The sequence below is a fragment of the Equus przewalskii genome, chromosome 1 (genome assembly GCF_037783145.1).
Source record: "Equus przewalskii isolate Varuska chromosome 1, EquPr2, whole genome shotgun sequence".
Classification (NCBI taxonomy): Eukaryota; Metazoa; Chordata; class Mammalia; order Perissodactyla; family Equidae; genus Equus; species Equus przewalskii.
In genome coordinates, this window is record NC_091831.1 from 115,019,904 (window position 1) to 115,047,606 (window position 27,703).

Sequence of the window (27,703 nt, forward strand, 5' to 3'; positions counted from 1 at the left end):
CCAGAGGGAAAATAGCTGCAAAAACAATCATTATGAGAAGATTTATGAAAGATTTGGAGTCATCTTTGTCCATTGAAAAGCTTTCAGAAGTTTCATATCTGACAGAGTGTTCAATAGAGTGTTTATGATCCATCCGTGTGGGACAAAGATCTATAAACCAGTTTTTGGGTTAAAAGTGATGACTTCAATTTTCTTGCTAAGAAAGCTGTCTGAGCGTGGGATTTGATTATCAGTTCATCTGAGGTTTGGAGAGAGTTGAGTGGACACCAGGCGTGCCCTCTGTTCTGGGGCCATAAGCTGAGAGAGCCGACTGTGACCTTGGGGCCAGGAATGAACCAGCTAAGTTGCAGTGCAGGATTGATCATGAGTTGCAGGGGCAGCAGATGGGGAGGGTCTGACCAGAGACTCAACCTGACAATTGGTCTTTTCCAATCTTGGTTTCTTCATCTATAAGTTCATGCAACTTTTCACAGCGCAATCCTGCCTTGCTTAACTCACATGGTTGTTGGGAAACAATAAGTAGCAAGTGAAGGAAGATCTAAACAAATAAATAATGTAAACAGAGACATTTATTAATGATAAAATGTTACGCAAATTAATAAATTAATTAACTTGCATTTCTATTCAATGGCATTTAATAAATAATTACTCTGGAGTAGATCTGGAGCTAGAAGCTGATTGAATGGTCATGAACGCCAGGTGGCAAGCTTTGTGAATTTATCAATTCTGTCTTCTGAATTGTTTTTGAATTTGTTCCTTCCTCTCTAGTCCCATAGACACTGCCATAGTTCATACCTTTACATCTCTCATGTGGAATAGATGTTGCAATAACCTCCTAAATGCTCTGCTTGCCTCTAACCTTGCCTACTCTGATTCATTCTCTATAAATACCCAGAGAGTTTTATCCAATTATTTCTTGGTTTATTCATTCATTCATTCATTCATTCATTTCAATGCTTGTTCAGTTCTATCATACACAAGACCTTGGGAACATGGCAGCAATTTTTGCTGAAGTGTAGGTCTTAGCACACTGCTGTTCCCTATCACCAATACAATAAAGCCAAAACTGCTAGCATGCTACACAAAACCATTTACAACCTAGACTCAGTGCCTCTTACTAGCCTCATGGCTCAGCGTTCCTTTCTCTGCTTTACAGTCTCCCTTTTGTGCACAACTATTTGCTACTGAAGTGGTAGAAGAGTCTAGAATAAGGATTGGGTATGAATTCTAGTTTGGAGACTTAATAGTGAGATGACCTTGTGTAAGTCACTTAGGCTTTCAGTTATCCTATTTGTAAGTGGGAATTATAAAACATCCCTTAAACATCTACTGTAAAATTCCAGTGAGATAGGAATGTAAACTGACTAACATATCAGTTAGGTGTGTGTTTGGTTTCAAGTAACAGAACATCTGATCATAGAGGTTTAAACAAATAACTGTATAACAAGAGACTGAAAGCAGTTTTTGATGTTGATTCAGTGGATCAAAAATAACACGCCTGAGGGTTTTTTTTTTAATTAGTATGTGTGTGGGTTTTTAAAAAAATATTTTACTTTTCCTTCTTCTCCCCAAAACCCCCCAGTACATAGTTGTACATTTTAGTTGTGGGTCCTTCTAATTGTGGCATATGGGCTGCTGCCTCAGCGTGGCCTGATGAGCGGTGCTGTGTCCACGCCCAGGATTCGAACTGGTGAAACCCCAGGCCATTGAAGCAGAGTGCTGGAACTTAACCACTCGGCCACGGGGCCAGCCCCCCACAGGGCTGAATTTTTTGACGCTCCCTTCATGCTGGTCACCTCATGGTCACAAGATGACTGCTGTTGTCCAAGACTTCATGTCTATATCCAAGATGGAAAGAACAAGACTTCATGTCTATATCCAAGATGGAAAGAACAAGACTTCATGTCTATATCCAAGATGGAAAGAAAGGGAAAGGGATAATGCCTGCCATATTACTTCTCTTTTTATCAGGTAGGCAAAGCTTTCCTAGATTCCACCTAGCAGACTTCTCATTAGATCATTTTTTTCTAGAAATGGATCACATGACCTTCTCCAGCTACAAGGGAGGTTGTGAATTTGGAGAAAAGGATTTTCCAGATTGGTTGGAACAAATCGTGATTTGTCACTTGAGGATGAGCATATTGTCACCCTGAACAAATTTGGAGTTCTGTTAACAAGAAAGAAGAGTGAATAGAATTGACTAACATTACTCATTTGTATTTTCCAAACTCGTTACTCATTAGTAGCATTACGCATTAGTGTTTTCCAACTTTCCCCTAGACATGCCATGTGTGTTCGTGTCACTAAGCATTTGCACATGGTATGTTGTGTGCCTATAACACCCTCCTCCCATACTGTACTCACAGGTTTTTGTATTTTGCTTTTTAAAATACATAAACTGCTTTCCATTTTACCACTTATTCATTATAATTTTTAAAGGATGCACAAAGATCGATTAACTGGTTGCACCATGGTTTATTTAACCATTCCTCTATTGTTGGATACTTATGTTGTTTTCAATTTATTATTACTATAGGAGAGGGGAATCTAGTTTATTGAATTCATTTTCTGGGCCACATACATTACACAGATTATCTCATTCAAACTTTGAAACATTTCTGTGTGGTAGGCATTATTCCCATTTAACAGATATGGGACTCTAGCGCAGAGAAATTAGTTTGCCCTAAGTCCTACAGTCAGTGAATGGTAGAGTTAGGATTCACACAGAAGGTGATTTAACTGCAAAGCTTGTGCTTTTTAGTTGGAAAGCACACTGTGTATCAGACCTGTTCAGAACCTCTCAGCTTTCCATCTCCATGGCTTTTGGGTATGTAATCCATCTTGGCTGCCTGTTTGGTGACCACCTCTGGATAGACTCCGTCCAACTTCGTGTAGGCACATCCTACCACACTTCATCTCATGCCTGGGGGCTCCTTGTTGAATCTGAAGTGTGAGACACTGCAGGACCCTCTCGGCATCCACACGTGCAACCTGGCAGTATGAAGGAACTAATGCCCTGTGGGGCAAAACTTTGACCAAGGGGGGATGGAGGCCAGGGGATAATTTCACACTTCCTCCCCACAGATGGCCTATCCTGATTCATGGTCATTATGTGGCATTGTAGAGGGCAGTCTTGTGAGATCAAATAATCAATCTCGTTTAATACCAAGCAGTGGCCAGCTTGACAATGAACCCCCCTCATGTTGGTTCTTTCTCCTTTTCTGCTTTGTTCCCTTTTTTCTCCATCCCTGCTTCCATGACAATAAAGTGGTAGCACATAAATGTTGATTTCAGCTCAGCTTTCTGGGCAACTCAGGCTAAGCCAATGCATAAAGTTATTTCATTATTTAAGACTATTTCCTTTGTCTAAAAATTTCAGGTAGTGGGATCCCTGAGTTAAAAAGTATGAATATTCCCATGGCTGTGAGAACTTTATAACAGACTTCAAATCTACCCAGCCCTGGCCCTTGGCTCACCTCATAGATGGCTGTCTCTAGGTCTTTGAGTCAGACTGGTCTCACTCATTACTGAGCTGAGGGTAGAGCTAAGTAATGTCCTTCTGGAAACAACTCACAGAGAAGGCTATAAATAGGAACATTTGTGACCATATTTATAAATCAGAGTTGATTCAATGTTAATGTATGGAAAAATGTAATCTTTGCTGAAAAGGAGTTTTAACCATTTGGGTATATGTTCCCTAGGGAAAGAAAACCTAGGCACACAGCCAGCCCTTGGTAATTGCTCTAATTACCTGTGAGCTAATTAGGGACCATTATGTATTCAGAAGTGAGATTTTCATCCTTCAAAATTTGCATGTCCAGCTAGAAGCTTGTAGTCTACGCATCATGTGCCTGAATACAGTGGTCTCTGCCTTTAAGAAGTACACAGTCCTTGTGAGGGCCAATGTTTTAGGGATTTTTTATAATAGAGGTAGGTAAACAATATGTTGGTGGCAATGAAGGAGGAATAACTAGCTCTTCTTGGGGTGGTAATAGGGAGGTGATTTTTGGGGAAAAGTTTGCCAAAGAGTTGAAATTTTGGATATCAAAGGATGTAGTTCTGCCTCTCTGAATAGTATTTGGCAAATTACTTTTTCTCCCAGAATCTCAATTTCCTTATCAATATTGTGAGAAGTTTAAAGAAGATGATCTCTATATCTGTTTCACTTCTCTTGTCATTTGGATTTACATTTCCAGGTGAGTGTGTGTGAATGTGCAGAAGATGGTAGTGAAGATGGATGGGGATAGAGAGGATGAGAGAATCCCTGGAGGTAGGTCTTGTCTGCCTGCCTCGGCTTTCAGTGGCAGCTGGGTTCATCTGTCCTCCTCAGTAGGGAGGTCAGAGATGAGGTCTAGCCATCAATTAGCTGCAACAGGAGATAGAATTCAAGCTGGCATAAACAACAAGGGCCATGATACTGGAAATTCAGTTATGGCAATCTTGAGGCTGACTTAATCCAGTAGCGCACTTTCTATATCCCTGTGACCCTCTTGGCTCTGCTCTTCTCAGGCTAGCGACAGAGTTCTGGACCTCACATGTGGGTGCAGCAGCATCCAAAGAAAGAACCTTCCAGCAACATTTTCTAGAGTCTCCTTGGCCCCAGTTGAGTCAATCCTGAGGACGTAGGAAAACCTTATGCTGATTAACGTCATCCCGGGGTCTTGACCCATTCATTGGTAAGAGGATGGGAGCACCATGACTGACCATCAGGATGCACCCTCAAACTGCTACACGTTGGGGGAGGGGTGGAGCTAACCAAAAAGTGCATTCACTGGCTTTGAGTCCTGGCCCCTCTCAGAACACCTAGGACTTTGCTTGGGGACTAGCAATCAATACAGCTTTGCTAGGGCACTGATGATGGAGCAGTTAATATTATGTGACTCCTTTAGGTATCAGAGTAGCATATGCAGAATAGCCTTGTACAGAGGCACAGCTTGCCCCAAGGCAGTGACTAATGTAAAATTGGGGTACTGTGGCAGTACGTCAGTGTCTAACAAAACCAATGGCAGTGAATACATGAGATGAAGCTCAGAGGCCATTTGAGCAATCCCTTGTAAATAGGCCATGTTCTTAGAATAAAACATAGATAAATGATACTCATATAAAAATGTCTTTTCTCTTTAAATCAAGCCTTCCTTTTATTTAGGGAAAAAAAAACTGAGTGCAGAGGCTCTGCTTCTCCATGCTGTGGCTCTGCACCATTGGTTCAGTCTCATTTCAAAGATGCAGGAATTTATAATTGGTTTTCCAGTTGTCACTGAGGCACCTTAATGGCTTTTTACAAATTGTTGTATGAACAACATTGATGGGAACCAAACTGGAAAAAATAAATTAACTCTTGCTCCGATCACTATAACAAATCAAGCTAGTTACATTTATTCATGCTTTATTCAAGTGTCTTCCCAGGTGCAGACAAAATTTAATCATAGAATAGTCTTAGTTTATATTGGTATATTGTAAGTATATTCTGTGTTTATTGCATAATCATCATATTAATGCTTTCTAATAGCTATTGGTCTATAATGGATTTCTGAAAATGAAAATCAATGACTGTCTTTAACACAACCATGCCCTTGCTCTCTTCTATATCCCAACAAGATTTGGAGTTGATTTGGGTTTAATTTTTCCTTCTTTATGTTTTATTTTTGTGTGAAAGGAGTTATTACTTCCAGGTGAAAGAAGGTATGCTGTCCTAATGTAACATGAATTGCATGTCTCCAGAGGAAGACCTCCTACTTCTGCAGAAATTTTTTCCCTTATAATCTATTTTAATTGTACATATATTTCTCTTGACTCTATTATTTAAGAGTTATACCCTGTATACTACCCAAAGGAATTGTGTGGTTTAGACATAGAGACAGTGTGAAGCTTAATTAGAGAGTTGTCTTAAAATAGGATTGAGTCCAGACTCTGGGTAAGGAAGTGAATGTAAGACAGTGCGGGGGTAGCGGGGGTAGCAGATCCCTGGCATATCTACCTTTACTCTTCCTTCCCATGGAAGACATCACTAATCACTTATGATGCTGTTTCACACTAAGCTTAGAGGCAACTTCAAAATCTTTCTTAACACTGTTCTTCAGGCACCCATGACCCACTAGTAATAGTCGACATGTGAAATGAAATCTACTGTCTCTGGTATTGAGAAAAGTACACAGAACTGGGAATGAAGAGCATTCTAATTTTGCCATGGATTAGCTGTATAACCGGAGGCATTCAAGAACTCTGAATTGTGAGGAGATTGGAAGGGAAAATTCGAATTCTGGGGGGTGTTTAGGTGACTCATTTAAAGTTCTAGTAAGTGTCCTACAGCAGTACAGCACTGGAGAGTTTGTATGGGAAATTCATCATCTTGAACCTTTTGTGGGATAAAGAGGGGGACTAGACTTATGATTGACTCCTTCAGAAGGCGTCCTCCGTGAACACTTTATTTTCTCAATTTTACCTCTCTGATCCTTTTCCTATCTCTCCCTCAGTCCTCTTTATGAGAATTCCATCATCTGATGGCTGCACCCTTCCTCAGAACACATCACTCTTCTCACCTCATGTCTCTTCTTATGTCCATTACCTTTGCCCCCTCATGCTTTGTCATATGTTAAGGAGTTTTTCTTGCCCTAAACTTTTACTGGCTTCAAAGCAGAGAGTGATGAGGTCTGATCCTGTGGGTTGGGGGTAGATAGCTGGGGGAGTGGGAGTGTGTATGTGAATGCTTTGTCTGGAGCTTCCCAGCAACTGAGAATACCCAAGTCATTCTCATTATATCAGGGGCACTGTTTTTATAAAAATGAAGGAAAGATGAAGCAGGGTTGTGAAAAATGATCATATTTGAAAGTTTACATTTTACAAGTGAATACTTCTAACACAAAAATGTTCTATAACTAATCTATTCTGAAGAATTAATTCACACTGTACTATGGGTTTGGTGATGGGCTACACGTCTATTGCTCCATAGTGAAAGCATCTTCTCTCAGTCCTCTCTGTGTAGCTCGGTCACTCTTATTTGACCTCATCCGGAGATGACATTGAAATATGTACCTTTGAGGGTTTTGGGAATATAAGGCTGGGCCTAGTGGTCCATTTGATTTCTTCTGTGATAGGCCCTGGCTTGGACCCACATCCTGGTTTCACTTCTTCAGTGATGATGACATCTGATTCCTTCTTGAAATGCCCAAGATGAAACACTTTATCATATCAAGTATTAATTTTCTTCCAAAGACTAGTCTAGTCTCTTGGAAGGAATTTGCATTTCTTATTAGCATTAAGTCAGCCCTACTTTTTGTGAAACGTTGCAGTTGATCTCCTTTCTGCTCTCATTCCAAGGAGCCCCCATATTATTTGAGAAAGTCCTGTCTAAACTATCTGGGATAGATGGTGCCATCCTCAAATAGTATCTATATAACCTCAAATTTCTTCCCTAAGAGCAGGGGGATGTTTCAGTTCATCTCACCACAAGTGACCATCATAATATTACTGTCTTTTTATTTCTTTAGAATATTTTCTGTGTTCTTCAGTCTTCTCAGAATAGTATCACAGTGTCAGACATGATTGGCTTATGGTATATCCTCAATTCCCATCTCCCCCTTATAAAAATGTTCTGCTTTATTTGGTCTGAACCAGTTTAGTCCCTTCATTTCTCCCCCTACCGATGGCAGGTTTATGGGTTCCCTACGAAGGGCCCCTCTCACTCTCTCAAGTACCCGCACCCCCAGGAATCTCTTGAGACTCTGCCTCTTGCTCCTGTCTGGCTGAGTTCAGTGAGAGATCCTTTATTTTAGACCTCACTTTTATCTCTTTGCCTGTCTCCCTTTTCTATTTGCAATTCCAGAGCTCCCTTAATCCCAGTGCTCTTTTGACTCAAATTTATGCCACTCGCTGGGGTTGAGTGCAAGCCCCTCCTAGTTCTGGTACCATCCAGGTCCCAGAGACATGATCTCTAGCCAGAATCCTGGACAATCTACTATCTATTACCCCAGGGGTATCCAGAGCCTTACAAAAAAAGTGATATTAAGTAAGACATTTTGTAGGTTGTTAAGAATTCATATGAAAACTATGGTGACATAAAATCCATTCTGTTCATCTCAAGAAAAGAAATTAACTAGCCACGTCCTGTTGAAATTCTTCCCAGATCTCCTGCCAAGAGTGTCCTCTCTTCTAGCATTAGCCAGTCTGAGACTTAAATCAGTGCAAGGTTTCCAAGGTTATGGCAGATTCTAGATGATAGAGGCAAACAACCGACAAGATGAATTGGTAGGTGTCCTAGCAGTAGAGTAAAGCCTGGTAGTTAAACATCTAGCAGATTGAGCTACTATAATGAGAGGAGTTTGTCAAGGAAAGTGTAGGGCTCCAGAAAAGGGCTTAGGGTATGGTCAGGTAACAAAACTGACACTCAGGAATGGAGCCTCAAGCCAGAAGTACAAGCTGAGGCAAGTCAACTAGTTCTCAGGATCTAAGCAGGAGGCAGCTGTGAGGTCTGACATTTCTTCCAGATCAGGCGCACAGCACTGGTGATGACACTGTAGCCTCAAATCCACAGTTTACATTGATCCTGCAAGCTGGGGAGGATAGGGGTGGGGACGCGGGCTGCTCCAGCTGTAGGTGCTGATGAATGAATGAAGGGCAGCCAGGCAGAGTGTGACAAAGGACATCATGTGTTGGCTCATTTATAAAGGACTAAAAATGAAAATCCCTTCCAGATGCAAACATTCACACTTCTACTGAGGAACCCAAGAAAAGAAGCATATAAATCCAGCTTGTGGAGAGACATTCTTTCTAAAGGTCTTAAAATGTGTTATCCCATTATGGGAGTCATGGATGAAATCTGTTATATTTCTGGACCCTGCATGGCATGGCCACCCTGCAGTGTGGACAGGGCCAACTAGAGGCACTTAGATCTGGAAGGAGACCTGCCCCCATCAGGTTGTAGGGATAGGAGGGTGGAGGACTAGCTGTAACCGTGGGTCATGGAGGAAGCCCAGTTAACAGGTAAAATATAGCAGCAGCACGTCTCAACTTCAGTGCACACACACTTGGGGATCTTGTTAAAATACAGATTCTGATTCAGTAGATCTGGGACAGGGCCCCCGATTCTGCATTTCTAACAAGCTCCCAGGTGATGTCTGGTGCTGCTGGTCTCTGGACGACAAGTTGAGTAGCAAAGAAATACAGTATTCAGAAGGTAGTAGCAGGTATAAAGGAGTTCAGGCCAAAAATAGTTGTCAAAATAGAGAGCAAAAGGGTGATAGGAGTGTTTGTACAGGTGGGGAAGGCTAGTAATAGGGACAACAAGTGAGTGACATTCAGATGGAGATATACAGCTATGGCATGCCTGAATGAGATTCTATTAGTGAGAACTGATGTGGTATGGAAGAACATAGGCATTGGAAATGGATGTCCTGGGTGTGACATCTGGGTCAGCTCATTCCTACCTAGTTGACTTTGAGCAGTTTAGTCTCTCTGGGCACCAGTTTCCACACTAGTCCAACACTTATTGGATTATTGTGAATATTAAATAAGCTATCACATGCAAAGTGATGGTAGGTGTTCATTGTGTAGCAGGGGTCCATGGCTTGGTCCAGGGCAGGAGAACAGGGAGGATAGGGACCACTGAGGATAGGACAGGTCTTCTGATACCAGCAGGAAGGGGACAGGTGAGTTTACCATAAACATGAGGAGTAAGGCAGAGCCCTCATGACAAACTGGGATATGAAGGGGGCACTGGTATTTGGGAATGAGGAAATGTCACCATAGTAGGAACAGGTGAAAAGGGCAGGGTCGACTTACTGGCTGAAGATTTGGGGCTCAATGCCATGGTGTGAGGCTGGTCCTGTCTAGAACTGTTCTGCTCAAGTTCAGAGACAGGCCAGTGGCCAAGCAGAGCTCAGCGGACTGGGGGTCCACAGGACACTGTAAGGGAGGCGAGAGGCCAAGGCAGGGAGCAGGCCTGCCTGAGTCACCAAAACAGGCTGTCAACAGAAAGTCCACTGGAAAGGGTCACTGGGCTGTGCAAAGCGCGGGTCTGCCTGCTTTTTCCTACCCATGTGGCCACCGTTGGAGATGCTTCTTAACCTTTGCCTCACTATTGTTATCCCTGTAACCTGTGCTCATGGAATTGATTTTAAGTGATAGTCTGGAAATGTCATTAAAAAGCTGTCTCTGCCTTCAGTCTTCAGCTCACTGTAATCAAAGTCTTCTCTTTTGGTTTTACTGAATCAGCTGTGGAAAAACTTTCTAACTGCCAAATCTAATAGACACTTTTTAGTATTCATATTATTTGGTCTCTTGAAGGCCACTCAAATTTGTTGACTAATCCCTCCAAGCTAGAACTCTTTCTTTTGCTTTGGGTTCCTTGACACCATTTTCACTTGGCTTCTCACCTTCATTTCTGGGAATCTTCATCTCACTCACCTACACCAATTACTCTTTTTCCAGCTTCACCTTAAGCATTCGAGTTCTCCGGTGCTCTATCACCTTTTTGTTTACAACATGTTTCCTCCTCCTCTTCCTACTTCTTCTTTTTCAAGTCGGGACACTTTCAGTTGTACATGACAGAAACCCCATTCTATTCTTTTAAAAAATTTTTAAATTTTGTTAAAATACACATAACATTTACCGTCTTAACTATTTTTGGGTGTACAGTTCAGTAGTGTTAAGTACATTGTTGTGCAACCAATTTTCAGAATTCTTGTCTTCTTGCAAAACCAAAACTTTGTACCCATTAAACAACTCCCCATTCTCTCCACCTCTAGCCCCTGGCAACTACCATTCCACTTTCTGTCTCTATGAATTCGGCTACTCTAGATACCTCATATAAGCAGAATCATATAATATTTGTCTTTTTGTAACTGTCTTATTTCACTTAAGTTAATGTCCTCGAGATTCATCTATGTTGTAGCATGTGCCAGAATTTCCTCCCTTTTTAAGTCGGAATAGTATTCTATGTATGTATATCCCACATTTGTTTACCCACTCATCCATTGCTGGACACCTGAGTTGCTTCCATGTTTCAGCTATTGTGAATTATCCTGCTATGAAGATGGGTGTCTTTTTGAGTCCCTGCTTTCAATTCTTTTGGGTACATACCTCAAAGTGTAATTGCTGGACCACTCAACTTTTAAATCAAAAAGGAGAAGAAAGAATAGAAAGGGAGATCCACGGGCACAAGAACTGGGACATATAGAGGTGGACTTCTGGCCACTGGGGTCCTGAAGCTCAGATGGCATTGCCATGGCACTGTCTCTCTTTCTGAGTCTTGGCTTGCTCCTCTGTGTGCTGCTTTTATCCTGCTGACACTCTTTCTATGTGGTGGGGAAATTGGCTTCCAAAGGCCTCAGATGCACATCTGCCCAGCATGGAAACCCCAGCAGAGGGTGACCATCTCTCTGAGACTATATGTGAATCCTGTACAACTAAGGGCAGGAAGCTCTCCTACTGAGGATGGCAGAGCAGACAAGTAGAGAGAGCTTTGTTCTTGATGTTGTACTTGATCTGTTCACCAAAATTGGAACACATATCCTCCAGACATCTTGCTGTGTGAGGTAATTAAAAGGTTTCACTACGTAAACTTCTGTTATGTATTACTACTTGCAGGAAACACATAATAACTGCTATGCTGGATAACCTTGAGAGAAGCCTGACGTCTCTGCCTCCACCTAGGTCTCAGTTTATCCTCTACCATGTTTTCTCTTCACTCCCACAAAGCTTGTGCTACGTTTATCTTGGGGTGGAGAATTTGGCTTTTGCACTTCCAAAGACAAGTGGTTATCTGATGTGGACAGTGATATGTCATTAATGACCACAGCAGAAAGGATCTCTCCTGATAAATCTATGTGCCCTTCTCCTTCCACTTTCATACAAGGCAATTGGATATGAAGTGTCCTTTTCTTCAAGAAGTGGAGAAGTGGGAAGCACATTACAACATTATACCATCATGAGATAGATGTGGTGTGTGTGTGTGTGTGTGTGTGTGTGTGTGTGTGTGTGTGTTCCAATTTGTTAAACTAAGTTTTTATTTTAAAATATTTTGAAATTGACAGACAAGTTGAAAGAAAAGAACACCCTATACTCCCCTAACCAGATTTCCCTATTATTCACATTTTACCACGTTTGTCTTAGTCTCTTTCTAAATCTCTCTCCCATATATGTGTATATATATGCAGATGCATAAAAACAGAAAAAAAGAAAAATTACGTATGTATATATACATGTGTAATAATGTGTGTATAATATACACATATAGATATATATAATTTTTTCTGAACTATTTGTCTTTCATTGCCTTGATACTTTGCAAGAGTATAGGTTAGTTACTTTGTAAGATATTCCACAATTTGGTTTTGTTTGAGGTTTCCTCATGATTAGATTTTAATTATTTGCTATTTTTTGCAGGAATAACACAGATGCAATCTTGTGTTCTTCTTAGTGCATCATATCAGGAGGCACACATGTCAATTTGTCCCATGACTTACGATGTTAACTTTTACCACTTGGTTGATGGCATCTGCTGGTTTCTTCACTGCAAAGGTAACCAATAAGTGCTTTGTGATTAAAATGTATTTTATGGGAAGATTCTTTTTTTTAAAAGATTTATTTTATTTTATTTATTTTCTTCTACTCCCCAAAGCCCCACAGTACATAGTTGTATATTTTAGTTGTGAGTCTTTCTAGTTGTGGCAGGTGGGACGCTGCCTCAGCATGGCCTGATGAGCAGTGCTAGGTCTGGGCCCGGGATCTGAACTGGCGAAACCCTGGACCGCTGAAGCAGAGAGCACGAACTTAACCACTTGGCCATGGGGGCCAGCCCCATGGGAAGATTCTTTGAGAGGAAGTAAACATCCTCTTCCTCATTAAACTTCCACTCACTGATTTTTGCATTTACTGATAATTCTTGCCCAAGTCAATTATTACTTTAGTGTTTGCCACATGGTGATTTTTCTAATTCCATCATTTCTTCTACACTAACTAGTTGCAATTCTATTATTAGGTAGAGTTTTCCCTTTATGTGTTTATTCAGTTATTTATTTATATCAATACAGACCCATGGATTCTTATTTTATTCAATGGATTATAATCCATTATTATAATTAGTTATTTTGACCCTCAAATCTTTCCATCTTTGGCCCATGGGAGACCTTTCAGTCTGGTTTCTGTGTCTTTTTGACATGTGCTCATCATTCTTTGAGCATTTCCTGACTTTTTTGGCATGTCAAGGTATTTCAAGTTCATCTTGTAGTTTCCTTGCACTAACCCTGGATTCAGCCATTTCTCCATCTCAAGGAGTCCTGCTCCTTTTAGTGAAGAATGGTATTTAAAAGCCAAGATGCGGAAGATCTTGTGTGCTTCTAGGAGGTCTTGTCTCTCTTAGTGGAAAGACCTAGGAAATATGTATATGTAGTTATGTACACATACACACATATTATATTAGTTTCCTAAACCTGCTGCAACAAAGTACCACAAACTGCGTGGTTTAAATAACAGAAATTTATTATCTCACAGTTCTGGAGGCTGGAAGTCTGAGATCATAGTCTTGGCAGGGTTGGTTCTTTCTGAGGGCTGAGAGAGAGAATCTGTTTCATGCTTCCTCGCTAGCTTCGATGGTTTGATGGCAATCTTTGGCATTCCTTGGCTTGTGTCATCACTCCAATCTCTGCCTTTTTCTTCACATGACATTCTCCCTGTGTGTGTATCTGTCTCCAAATTTTCCCTTTGTAAGAACACCAGTAATTAGATAAAGGTTCACATTAATGACCTAATTTTAACTTGATTACCTCTGTAAAGACTCTATCTCCAAGAAAGGTCACATACTGAAGTCCTGGGGATTAGGACTTCAATATATGAATTTTGAGAGGATCATTTAACCATAACACACCTATACACATGCATCTATATATATATTCTATATTTATGTCTCTTCCTCTATTAAAATCCATGAATTCACATTAATATCTCTAATTCCAATTCACTGCCCCAGGTTATAGTCTAGTCTTTTCCCTTCCCGAGTCTACTTCCCTTGTCTGACAGTGAGCAGCCTAGTTCTACTTACCTTCAATATCATTACTTATTTACTTAATCTCTTTTATGTAAGCAGCCTCCCATTCTTGGCCCTTTTGCACATGGCAGCTGCACCAGCCTAGTTCCACTGCCTCATCCCCCATATACCTATTTCTAACCAAGTTCCCTAAAGCTCCAAGCTTAGTAGGAACACAATCTGTGTCCTGAGATAGACAAGAATTCAGCCAGTTGCTTTGCACTATACAACATTCATCACCAACTTCTCATTTGAAAATTGGAGGGATCTTCATTTTCTTCCATTTCGCTTTGATTGAGCCAGTTCTGCCCTTTACGCTGTTTCATTGGCAGTACGTCTCCTCTGGTGTCAATTTCTGTGTTGGTTAGAACTATTTCGGTTGCAGGAAACTTAAATCAAATTAACATCAACAACAACTACAACAACAACAAAAAGAAATTGATTGGCTCACAATTGCCAAGTCGAGGGGAGAATCTTGCTTCAGGCCTGGCTAAATCAGGATTCAAGTGTTGTTATCTGCACTTTGTCTTTCTTTCCATCGCTGGTTCTGTCTCCCTCTGTGTGAGCACTTCATTCAGTAGTCATGCTCCCCAGGTGCATGTATCAACCCCAGAGAAGATTGTGAGTTTGCAGCCCTTGGGTTAAGTGCCCATCCCTGGCTGTGCAAGGGGACAGGGATGCTACAATCAGCCATGTCTGGCATGAGGGTTGTGGGGTGGGTTCATGACTGACATCCCCGCCAGACCATGTGTGACACTTCCATACAAGGTAAAAACAGTATGTTCACCACACCAGCTGATCTCATCTGGATTTCTGGTTTCAGCTATTAGCAATGTAGTGCCAATAATTCCCAAATTGGCTTATCTTGCCTTGACATCTGTCTTAAACTAAGGACGAGTATATCCAATTCCCTGTTGGATATTTATTTCCACGTGGATATTCTACAGGTGCCTCAAACACAACATTTCCAAGACTGGACATATTATTGATTTCAGAAAATGTTGCTTTTCCTCCTGGGCTTATGATCTCAATCAATAGCAGCACCTTCCACTTAGTTTTCCCAGACAGACACCTAGGAGTCATTCTAGATCCCTCCCTCTCCCTCACCCTCACCCACCCTACTCCTGTCTACTGCATCTTCTAAACACTTACAGGTATCTTTCCTCATTTGTTTATTCTGCTCCTGCTCCGGTTTTAGCCTCTGTGACATTTCTCCTCCCTGGGTATCATAACGACATCCTGATGTGCTCTCTTGCTTTGCACTTCTTCCAAGGCTGTCAGAGAGCTTTATAAAGTTCAGATCTTGCCCACATCATTCTCCTGTGAGAAAACCTTTGGAAACTCCTCACCCTGGCCTACTAAACCCTGCCGTGTTTACTAAGGGCACACAAGGCTTCTTAGCGTTTGCTCTTGCTGAATGACAGCTGTGACAAGAGCAGGGACTCAAGCCCCTCTTTCCCACCTCCATGGTCCTTTGGACCTACTAACTCCTAGACCCCAGAATTATACTTATTTGGAAAGTTACATTTATATAGTGCTTTAAGATTTCCCAAGAACGTACATATATTTTTTTGTTTAAACTTCTGAGCATCATAAAAATACCATGAGGTTTGTTTTCAGCCCAATTTTAAAGATCAAGAAACCAAGACTGATTTAAATTGTGTTGGTAGCACTGTAACGAGTAGCCCAGCCCGGGATTAGACCACAGACTACACGTCATTCTGCACTTGCAAATGATGTAGCATATATTACACCGAACATTCCACATGCTTAGGAAAGACATCATAGGGCCCTTGAGACCCTGGACAGGGGTTGAATTTTTCAGATTCTTCAGTCCATTTATACATTTATATGTCTCCTGTCATGTATGAAATGAATTTTCTGGAGTTATCCTTTACCATCCGCTAAGCATACATATTTGTGATTTGTGCAGAATAGGACACAAATGTTGAGGTCTCACTTTACAATGAAATGTAGATTTTCCATTTAAAGTCAAGTCCTTCATTTCCAAATGCTGAGTAAGATGGCACTTTTTGAAGAATTCCAGATGGTTAAATTAGGAGACTGAGGAAAAAAAGAGACCAGCCCAAGATTACTCACAGAGCCTGAAACCCTTTAATTTGGTTATGAATGAAATGCATTTTCATTTATCTTAAGTGTGCAACTTTTCATACTTTGTTCTGAAATCATTGCCAACCCCATAACAGTAAGCCTATGGGGCATCTTATGGCCCCCCCGGTTGCTCCTGATTTCCCTCACAAACCAATTTCTTTTGCCAACTCAAAATGAAGATGCTCTGCTTGAAATAAGGGCTCTATTAAGAATGCTGGTGTTTTCCTACATGTTTTTCTTTTTGAGGGAGACGGGTTTGTGTGGGTCAGAGAGAAGAATTGGGGGGCTGTGACGATGGAGGTTTTTGGATTTTACAGGCAGGGATCCTCCACTGAGGCCCTTCCCCAGCTTCCTTTCAGGGTCAACAGGCCGAGACTGGAGGTAGCCCCTGGTAATTTCTCTCAGGGAAGATGAGGCACTCCTGGTGGGTCATGAGAAATCAGACTCGTACCTGAGATTCTCAGAGATCAGGTTGCTTCTCTCTGTGTTCTGCCTCTCTGGTTCTCTGAGTGCATGGGAAAGCTGCAGAAGTGTGAAGAAGAGAAGGAAGAAGAAGAGGAAGAACAGAAAGGAGGCATCTTCCCTGTGGTTTGGGCTCATAGGGACTCCTTGCAAAAGTCCTCAGGAAATCCAGAGGATACTGCTCAGACATTCCTAGACATTCCCATCTGGAGATGATGCCTGTGTCAATGCAAATAATCCATAACCAACCTATAAGTAAAAATTGGAGTGAGTTTATTATGAGCCAAATGTGAGGACCACATAGGCTGTGGCCTTCCTTCCCCAAGGAAAGAAGGGCATCAAAGAAGGGGAGTGTACAGCGTGGTTATATACCATCAAAGAGCATGTTTCACATGTGATGGAAATGTCCCTTTTACAATAGTCATGAGATTGCTTTGGAGGCACAGTGACTGATGGACACAGCAGGCAGTAGGTCTGCTGTCTTGGTAGACACAGCAGAGTAGCAGATCTGTTGTCTCAAGATGAGTGGCCCCAGGTGAGCACAGCAATCAGTTCCTAGCCTAGGGAGAGATGCTTATCCTTAAGGAAATGCCAATGTCCGGGAAGTTGCATCATTATCTTAAGGATATTTGTTTTCGTCCTTGGGACATAGCAAATGCTTATAGCAGATCTACAGTGCATGCTCAATGGCCAGGTCAGGCCCTTTTGGAAAAAACAAAGTCAGGCCAAATTAGGTTTACACCAAATGGCTTCCTCCTATACTCCAATATATCCTATTGCTTGCCATTCCTTTGTCACCTGCATTGCATCAAGAGCCTGGCTTCAGCACTCTGAGGTTACTTCTTAAGCCAAGAGACTAAGACTGTCTCATGGTATGGCCATCAAGTTCCAGACAAGGAGCCCCAGGAACCATAGGAGATGACTGGTCCCAGGGTTTTAGCAGCAGAGATCTGGTTAGAATCCAAGCCCTGATGCTTATGAGAGTTGTAACTTCCCTGAGCAAGTACCCCCCACTGGAAAAGCTGAATGGTTCCCAGACTTCCTTGTAAAACTTGTTGTTGCATGGACTATTCCTTGTTCCTCCATGTGTGGTACATGCAGCTGTATTCTTCCAAGTAGCAGTCAAAGACTGGTTCTTTGCTCCACTTTGTAGAACAAAATGAATTTTTTCAGTCAACTCTCACCACACTGTCTGTAAAAACAGTACCCTGGTCACTCTATGCCTCTGGACTCATCTCCATCTGACAGATGTTTACCTGCTGATTTGTTTATCACCTGTCTCTTGCAGTAGATTGCTCACTCTGGAGGGCAGGAATTCTGCCTGTCATATTGGCTACTGGGATCTTCACTCCCTGAATCTGTGCCTGCCTCGGGGGGCGGGGGGGTGGGGGGGGGGTCTTGATTTATATTCATTGAAAGAATGAAGGAATGAAAAGAATTTTTGGAAGGATGGGAATCTTTATTTACAGGACCAAACTAAGTATGGGCAGATTTTTGTCAGTAGCTCAGAGAGGGGGAGTATATATGGAGCTCTGGAGTCACAATTAGATATATGAAGCCAAAGTCAGGGTTTGGGGCTATCCTAGTTAAGCTCCAGAAATATGTCAGAAAGGAGGAGCTGGGGCCAGAATCAAGACTGCAGTCATTCAACAATAGGTGCCAAAATCTTAGCAGGGCAAATAGGATGTTCAAATCTACTGGGTCATTCTGGAGTCAAAAGCTGAAAGGAATGAACAAGGAGACTAGATTCGAGAAGAAGATAATAATAGTGAAACATAGCATTTATTTATCATTTATTTGTTTATTTATTTACTTGTAATTTATGTGCCAGGCAATGTTTTAAGTGCATTATGTATGTTATCTCATTTACTCCTTATAAAAACCTTGCGAGGCTTTGTCTATTAATATTTCCATTGAGACACAGAAGTCCAAGGTTATCATGGTTAGTTAGGGGCTGAGCTTGATTTCAGTCCCAGGAGGTCTGCTTCCCAAGTTAGACCAGCACAGTTGTTTATGGACATGGGCTCTTTCTTTAGGCCTCTACATGGAAGTTCCTAACCTCCTCCACCCAGCAGGAACTTTCTTTGGAGTAAGTGAGTAGCTGGGTTTGGCAATGTTAATCATTTGAAATAATCAAAACTGGAACAGTTCTCAAAATTGCGCATCTCTACTTCTGCAATGCTCATTTGTTGAAATGGTTAATTTCAAAGTATCCCTGATTTAGAGGCTCTCAGAAGGAGGGGACCCTTAAAGACCTCTGGTGTACCCCTTCATCCTACTGATGGGAAACTAGGAGGAGAATCCTGTGTCTCCCAAAGCTTCCCTTTGATAGTGCAGGAGAGAGCCATATAGCATGGAGATTAGGAGTTCAATCCCTGCTGCACCATTGGCCACATTTGTGATGTGGGGCAAGTTACTCAAACTCTTTAGACTCAGTTTCCTGTAAAATGAAAATAACTGATCTCATCCATGATGCATACGCCAGGCACAAAGTTGGCACTCAGTATAGTAGTTTTAAAGACCTGGACTCTTGCTCTTGCCTCACTCTGATATGCTCAGCATGATGGTGTAGGGGAGGAAGAAATAATTCCTCTCCCCTCCAGGTCCTTCTGGCTGGTCTAAGAATTAAATTGACATGAGACAGAATAACAGGAGAAAATCAAGCAAATTTAATGACATGTATACATGAGAGAAACCCAGGAAAACTGAATAGTTCACCAAAATGGCTGAAGCCACCACCTTAAATATCATCTTCAGCTAAAGACAAAGCAGGATGTTGGGGGTAGTGGTTTGAAACTTCAGAGGAGAGGCAGGCAATTCACTTGGAGATGGAAAAACAAATGTTTTGTAAGCAAATGTTTGCCATGCCTAAAGCAAAGACAATGGGACATGGGGAGGACTTTGATCAAATAGGCCTTGCTGGGTTCCTTCCTGTCCACCACCCCTAGTTCATATTATACTATAGTTATCTATGGTGATAACTCCTTCCTGGGACAGGCCTTCTATCTTAAATTCTTTCAGACAGTAAGGAGAAGGTCAAAGTTTCTTTCTGAGTCTTTTGTTCTTAAACATAATCAAGCCAAAGAGACACATTTTGGGGTAGCAAATTCTGATACCCCACAATGGCTTGTCACCTCATGGTCACAAAATGGCAGACAGCACACTCAACACAGGCTGGAAGAAAAGAGTGAATGAAACGTGCTTATACTAGAAAATTATTTGTAGTTTATTTGAAATTCAAGTTTACTAAGTGTGCTGTACTTTTATTTGCTACATCTAGCAACCTTACTGCACATGTATGACCTTCAAAAGTCAGCCAAGTATGAGAATGCCTGTTTCCCCTCATCCTCACCAGTACTAAATAAGGTTATCATTAGTGCTGCTCACTGATAACCAGCTCTGATTAGAGGGAAATCTGATCTTCCTCGCTCTCTTGTGGTTGGGCAGGACTGGATGACAAGTTATGGCCAAGAAAATGTGAGTGGAAGTGATGGATGTGACTCCTAGGTTGGCCCATTTAATTGCTTACATGTGATTTTCTAGAATTCCCCTGATGAAGTAATTGTAGAAGCAGAAGTGGATTTGGAGCCTCCATCAGCCTGGACCCCTAAGTTTTGTAATGAACAGAATGTCCTTGTGATCTGCAATGGATCTGTAGGATGAGGGAGAAATAAACTTATTTTAAGCCAGGGGTTGGCAAACTAGGGCCTGAAGGCCAAATCTGGACCACTTCCTGTTCTTTAAATAAAGTTTTATTGGAACACAGCCACACGCATCCATTTATGAATTACCTATGGGTGATTTTTTGCTACAATGACAGAGTTGAGTACTTGCAGCAGAAACTGTATGACTCACAAAGCCTAAAACATTTACTGTTTGGCTCTTTACAGGCAAAGTTTGTCAACCCCTGTTTTCAACCACTTAATTTTTATGGTTGTTTGTTATTGCAGTACTCCTAACCTCTCCTGATTGCTTTACTAAGTACTATTTTTAAAGTATGCTAATTTAATGGATAAAAAACAGGGTAATGTATTTAGTTTACATTTCTTTGATTATTACTGGAGTCACACATTTTTCTGTTTGTTGACTAGGTATATCTTTTGTCTGTTTATCTCCTTTGCCATTTTATCATTACTGGTTTAGTGATTTTTCTTATTGATCTGATTGAGTTCTCAAGGGAGAGAGGATCTTAATCCCTTCTAGTTCATATTTGATTTATTCTGTCAAGTCTCAGCTTAGAAAGGAGACAGTCCTTTTCCTCTAGAAGTTCAATAAGTATTTAATTATATTTGCTCTAGCTTTTGTATTTAATATTTCAAAAAATTTTAATCTATCAGCGTTTTGTTTCAATGCAAGGAAGAAGATAAAGACTTAAGTGAATGCTGTTTTTCAAATTGCTAATCAATTTTAGCAACACTATTTATTTATTTATTTTTAAAGATTGGCACCTGAGCTAACATCTGTTGCCAATCCTCTTGTCTTTTTTCTTCTCTCTTTCTTTCTTTCTTCTTCTTCTTTTCCCCAAAATTCCCCAGTACATAGATGTATATGCTGGTTGTAAGTACCTCTGGTTGTGTTATGTGGGATGCCGCCTCAGCATGGCTTGATGAGTGGTGCCATGTCTGTGCCCAGGATCTGAACCAGCGAAACCCGGGGCCACCGAAGTGGAGCACGTGAACCACTTGGCCAGGGGGCTGGCCCCGTCAACACTATTTATTGATAAAGCTTCCCTTTCTCATTGTTTTTTAAAACTTCTTTTATAATTTGATAAATTCATTTATGTGAAATGGTTCATTTTAAGTCTATTTTTTCTTTTGAATGAATTATCCTGCATATTCTTGCAAAAATGCTTTTGTTATAATGGTAAGTGGAAAAGCAAAATACATATATATGTGTGTATGTATATATATTATCAATGATACAAAAAACACTTTAAGCATAGTGAAAATAGACTGGAAGAAAAAAATTCTAAAATGGTAGTAACTATAGTATTTGTATGAAACTGTATTTTCTAGTTTTCTTTGTCTCTCCCTTTTACTGTCATTTTCAAAATCTTCTCATATACACAATAATGGAAAACTATTTTATGGAAAAAAAAATTCCCAAAATGGAATCCTGGTTTTCTAATTTCTTTGACTGTCTATTATATTTACTGCTCTCTTGAGAGGTTCTGCTGTAGTTCTAAAACACTTCTGTACTTTTAAGTTTCTATGAGATTCTATTGACTGCCATGTAAAGCTGTTATCTTTCCAGCAGCTGCTGTTTACCACCTCCTTATTTACTCAGACAAAAACTCTTCTACCTTTCTGCTGGTTTTTCAAGACTCAGTGCTCTGTTGAGATCTGGATCAATGTTAGTGAAAGCTTTGGCTCCGGAAGGAGGAACCATGGGTGGCTAGTTGCAGGAGATAGGAACTCCTCTGCCCGATGGCTCCTGATTCTGCCTCCAGCACTTCCAGACACACCTCTCCAACCAACTACCACATGTCTCTACCAGCCATGTCCACAGATTTTCTCAGCAGATGCACCCTCAACCCTCCTGTGCTTCCCACAGACCCTATCTACCTAGCTATCTAGGCCAGAGAGTGGAATTCCTCCTTTTCCTTGACTTCTCTCATTGTTATCATCCTCAAGCTCATCATAGAGTTCTCTCAAAACTCTCCTATCATCTCCACTTATAGTTCGAGCCTTCATTATCACTCAGTTGGATTTCGTGGGTCTTCTGTTCTCTGGTCTATCCTACTCTTATAGCCTGCAAGAGTTTTCTTTCTAAAATACAAAGCTGAAATGAGTTTCTTCGCTTAAAACTCCCTGTTGTTGATTTTGCTACCCTGACGTCCATTCTGCTCTTGCTGTTCAGAGTCAGTATTTATTTTTTATGTTTTTGGTATCTGAGCTTCAGCATTTCCTAAAGAGTAGTGGAAAATAATGCTAACAGCTGCTCTTTATTGAACATTTTTATGTGCCAGGCACTGTGTTACATACATTAGCATATGTATTTCTTGTAACTCTATGAGGATGATATTAGTATCTCCATTTTATAGATGAGGAAACTGAGGCACAGAAAGATTAAATAGTCTAAGGTCCCACGAGTAATACTGGATGGAATTTGGAATCATATTTAGGTATCTCTGATTTTAGAGTCCATGCTCTTAGCCATCAGGCCATATTTCCTCTCATTCGTCTTTGACTTGACTTGTCCTTTCTGAGTGTCCAAGCCCTGTGCTGACTCAGGTAGAAATCCATACCTTCATCTGAACTCCTTTAGAACCCCCAAGCCATGAGGCCAACACCCTGGCTAGATCACCCTCCACTGGTTGTAAGGAGAAAAGGGTTTACTCAGAGAAGGAAGTTGGACTAGAGGCCTTTTCAGGTCCCTCCCAGCTCTGGACTAGGTGATTTGTATGATACTTCCTGGAACGTGGTCTGCCATAATGGTGCCAGTGACTAGTCAGGGCATCAGAAGACAATGGAAACATCTTTGGGACATCTACATGTTAGTTCAGTTTTCTGGATTGTGCCATAGCTCTTTATCAGTGTTCTTGCTTCAAAATGACTGATGGCCAACTGTGATATCAGCCAAGATTTTGCACCTACCATGTCATAGGCCATGTCTGTCTCTTGGAGAGGACTCAAGGGTTGGGGGGCTCTTCCTAGATTTTCTGCTTTTCCCATCTCTGCCTTCAGCAAAGTCACTTTGTTAGATTGACATTGATGATGATGGGAGTATTTACACCATGGGAATCAGGAAAGGCTGCAAATTAGGCTTTCTTTTTCTCATGGAACCAGTTGTAAACCACTTACCAGAATACCACTGAATATAATCCACTGGTTAAGAGCACAGATTTTATCATCAGACAGGCCTGGGTTTGCATCCCAGTTATATCACTTACTAGTTATATGACTCGCCTAGCCTCAGTGTCCCCATTGGCAAAATACGGATCATACTAGCAACACTAGTCAGTGTGAGCTTTAAATGCGATAATGCATATAAAGTGCTTAGTAGAGTATCTGACCCATTGGAAACATTCAACAATTGATAGCAATTATTATAGCTAATAAACAAGAGTAAGTAAATAAACAAAAATGAAGTTAGGACAGCCATTAAAATACCTTTGAAGTCCAAATTGAACAATATTCTTAACCACATATAATATGCCACAGAGACATAAACTAGAACACAATGTGTGCGTATTTCCAACTGTATGGATGTGTATGTATAAGTCTTAAAGATGCTGGGAAGTGGGAGATCTAAAGTAAGAGACTGTTTTGAGTGAACAGTTCCTATGAGTCTAACAGAAGAAATGATTCTCCGTAGATATTACAGATTTTCACAGAGGTGGAGCCGGAGGACCACATAAGAATGAGATTTGAAATCCGGCAGACCAGGATACCAATATTAGTTTTAGCATTTGGAAGTTCTGTGACCTTGAACAAGATACTTAATTTTGCAAGAATTCAGCTTCTCATTTATAAAATAAAGATAACCTACTCTGTGTTGTAAGCATTACATGAACTAATGATTTATATGCAAATAATCCTTACTCTGTTATAAACCATCCCAAGGCAATGATTTACTATTTCTTCTTATTTTACGGTTTGGTAGTTTGGTCAGTTCTTTTGCAGTTCTTACCTGGAATCTCTCAAGTGATTATGTCATCTGATGGCTCAACTGGGGCTGGAGAGTCCACAATGGCCTCACTCACATGTCTGGTCATAGGTGCTGGCTGACGGCTGGGATGCCTTGGTTATTCTCCATATGGCCTCTCATCCTCCAGCAGGCTGGACTGGGTTTCTTCACAGCATAATAGTCTCAGGGCTCAAAGAACAAAAACAAAATCTACCAAGCTTCTTCAGGGCAAGGTTCCAGAACTTCCACAACGTCACTTCTGCCGCATTCTATTGATCCAAACAAATCACAAGGCCAGTCCAGATTCAAGGAGAGGCATATCTCATTGCAAAGGGACTGGAAGCAGGGAAGAGGATTCCCTAGGGCCATTGTTCTAATCATCTCTCACATCTATTAACACGTGGATGTTCTCAGCCTTTTCCTTTCCTGTACTCTCCCTTGTCCTAACTTAATAAAGATAATATTACTTTTGTCTTTCCAGTTTCACCCATTCCTCATCTTATGAGATGATTTCTGTCTTGCTTGTTTGCCTCTCCGAGTGTTTGTGACTTCGAATCAGGAGAATGGTTAGAAATAGTGGACCAGAAAAATGGGAGGAAAAGAGAAAGAAAAAAGAAGAAACCAGAGCCTATCCTAGTGGCGGTGGGTTTTCAGTGCATTTTGGGTGGAAATGGAGTGTGAGGATGGGATAAGAGGCTCTAGAGAATGGAGAGGCGATGAAAGGGAATTTTAAGGAGTTTATTTCAAAATGCAAGTAATGAACACAATTATTTAAAAATTTTTTTGACAGCTGGATTATATTTCTTTGAATGTGACTTTGCTTGGAGATCAGTTTACACTGGGTCTTCGAATTTATTTGGGTAAAACATGCAAATGCCTCTTGAATACGTAAGACCTAGTGGGTAGTCAATAAATGATACATGCTATAATGAACAAAATTACTTCTGGCTGCTGCTTCTCTATTTCTTTGGTTAAATATGATGGGTCTGTTTTCAGGCATTCAGGTCCTTCTTGACTCCATTTTTGTCCATCCCTCATGGGGAGATATTACTTTTGCAAGACCCAAAGTAAAAATCCGGGGTATTGCTGCTAGACATTAAATTCAGCTATTGCACAACGAAGTAATTTCGTTTTCCCCCTTCTCCGTGCATCACTTAAGGTCATAGATCCTGAGGAAACTGTCAAAATACAAGCAGCAATGGTAGGGAGAAAATTCACTAGCATAGATTTGTGGGACTGCAGAACCACACAGGTCCTATTCTCACTGTCCTGAGTCCTTGCATTTCCAAGGTTCTTGATCTCATATTTTTCTGTATTCTTTTGAGTGGGACCCTCCCCTTCATTTCTCTCCTTTAACCGTGATATTTCTCGTTATTTTGGGGACATGGAAGATATAATTTAAAATCTCCCAGAGGTGACAATTGTCTCTTTTTTACAAATGAACATTTTAATAGGAGTTTCTAATTTTAATGATTTCCTTTTCACTTTATCACCAGATGAAATTATTTTATATAACTATTTATTCCTTCATTTATTTGCTTTTTTCAATAGAATGTAAGCCCCATTAAGTTTCAGACTTTATCTGTTTTATTTACTACTGAATTTCCAGCATTTAGACAAGTACCTGGCACAATTAATATTTCTTTAATGAATGAATGAATTTTTCTTTTTAATATGAGAGACTGCCAGTACTACTAAGTGTTGTCAGAATGTAATGGGTTCTATATATTTCCTGAACTTCGTAAACTTGGAAAATAGGGAAATAAGAGTTAAACATTAAAGTCAACTCATAACGGACCAAAGCAAAAGGTGCAAAGTCACCTTAAGAAGACAGACTGGTTTTAAGACTCGAAAGGTTTAACATAGCATGATTGAATGTGTTAACATAGGTACAGAATATGTCCCTCAGGAAAGAGATTGTAGTCATGGAAATAAAAATTAAACAATGGTTGCAGAGGTGAATTTGAGCCATTTCCACCAAATAATAGAGGAGAGGCATTCCTGGTAACTGGACTTGAGTGTTGCATTCCTGCTGAAGGGCTCTCCCTATTGTGAGAATGGTCATTAGGTTATTCCAACTGTATGCTGTTGAGGCCTTACCTGATCTTGAGTTCCTGCTCACCAAGCCACCTTCTCATGATGACTTAGCTTCCTACTTAGGTCTGCTTTCTGGGAGAAAGTGTGCTGGTCATAATTACCAGAGGCTTCTGGACCCTACAACTGTTATACTTCTCTTTGTAACATAACTAATTGAAATTTTGGTGTTGTACATCATTCTTATCATCTTGGCTAATGGGAGTCTAGCTTTGAGAGGTAGACCTATTCTCTGCATGCTGGCAATTATGGTTTTGAGCCTGCACAGCCATGGGTCAGACCTACATTTTGGGTTATTCCTTGTTATGAATGTCCTCCTGTGAAGGTTCCAAAGACACAGCCATCATCTTTTCTTGGAGCCACCGTGACTTTGCAATGGGTCACTTCCCTTTGATATAAACATCTTTGGGAAGAAGTGAAATGGTCTTTGTAACAAACTTGGTGTGAACACTCTCTGTCAGGAAAACCACATCCTTATTCCAATGAGGCCATTATTGCTCCAACCATTTCTCATGTGTTCTTTGAGAATGACCTTCAAGGCCACTTAGGATAATTCGTCTCAATACTTCATTTAAGTTCAGTCCCTGAGCTTGTGCCTTGTGTCAGGTAGAGTGCTCGTTATTTAGGGCTATGATATTTAGCAAGAGCTCCTCAGAGACAGTGGGCCTAATGCCCACAATGAGAGCACCAAACTTGGTTAACGACTGATTCACCTGACTTAATCCCAAGTGATATTTCCTTGGTTCCAGAGGTTAAATCCACAACCAAAGATCAACATTTTTTCACCATTCAACACATTTTAATAAATCTCAGTCTCAAAGGGCAATTTCTCTCTAATAAATTTATTTTTCCATAGTGGCAGCATCATTAAAATAGGTTTGATGGCTTGTCTTCATGTAGTAACTACTTTGAAGGGACATAATTCAGATATATAACTCCAAGGATCTTTGTTAAAGACAAAGCTTTCCTCAAAAGTTCTTTTTTGTATATTCTTTCTTAACTCGATTGTTGGACAATTTTACTAAGAATTTTAGAATTTTTCCATTGCTAAGCATATTCTAATTTTGCTTACACATGTGAAAAAATGTTGTTTTATATCAAAATCTCCCTTTTAATATTCAAAAGCCATTTTCAAGTTTCTGAAGGCTGAACATGGAAACAATACTTTTGAGAAGAATTTACCCGGCGGTTCTCAATCTTGGCTTGCATTAAAAATCACCTGGAGGTGCTTTCAAAACACCTGCCTGGGTCCCACCGTGGATCAATTAAGTCAAAAGTTTCTGGGGGTGATTCTCCATGTGATTCTAAAGTGCATGCATGGACAGAGAAGCCATCTGAAAATCCAGTGGCAGTCATGGCTTTCATTCAAATAGAAAGTGCCCTTGG

The 27,703-nt window shown here is 40.7% G+C and overlaps 1 protein-coding gene across 2 annotated transcripts in view; it reads left to right on the top strand.

Moving 5' to 3' along the window:
* The window catches only part of MTHFS (methenyltetrahydrofolate synthetase), a 209,714-nt gene that overhangs the window by 130,011 nt on the left and 52,000 nt on the right, over positions 1 to 27,703 (top strand). For both annotated transcript variants that reach the window (XR_011526141.1, XR_011526143.1), the window contains exon 3: positions 12,382 to 12,516. The gene's annotated coding sequence lies outside the window, so the exon portion shown is untranslated. The remainder of the gene's footprint in view (positions 1 to 12,381; positions 12,517 to 27,703) is intronic.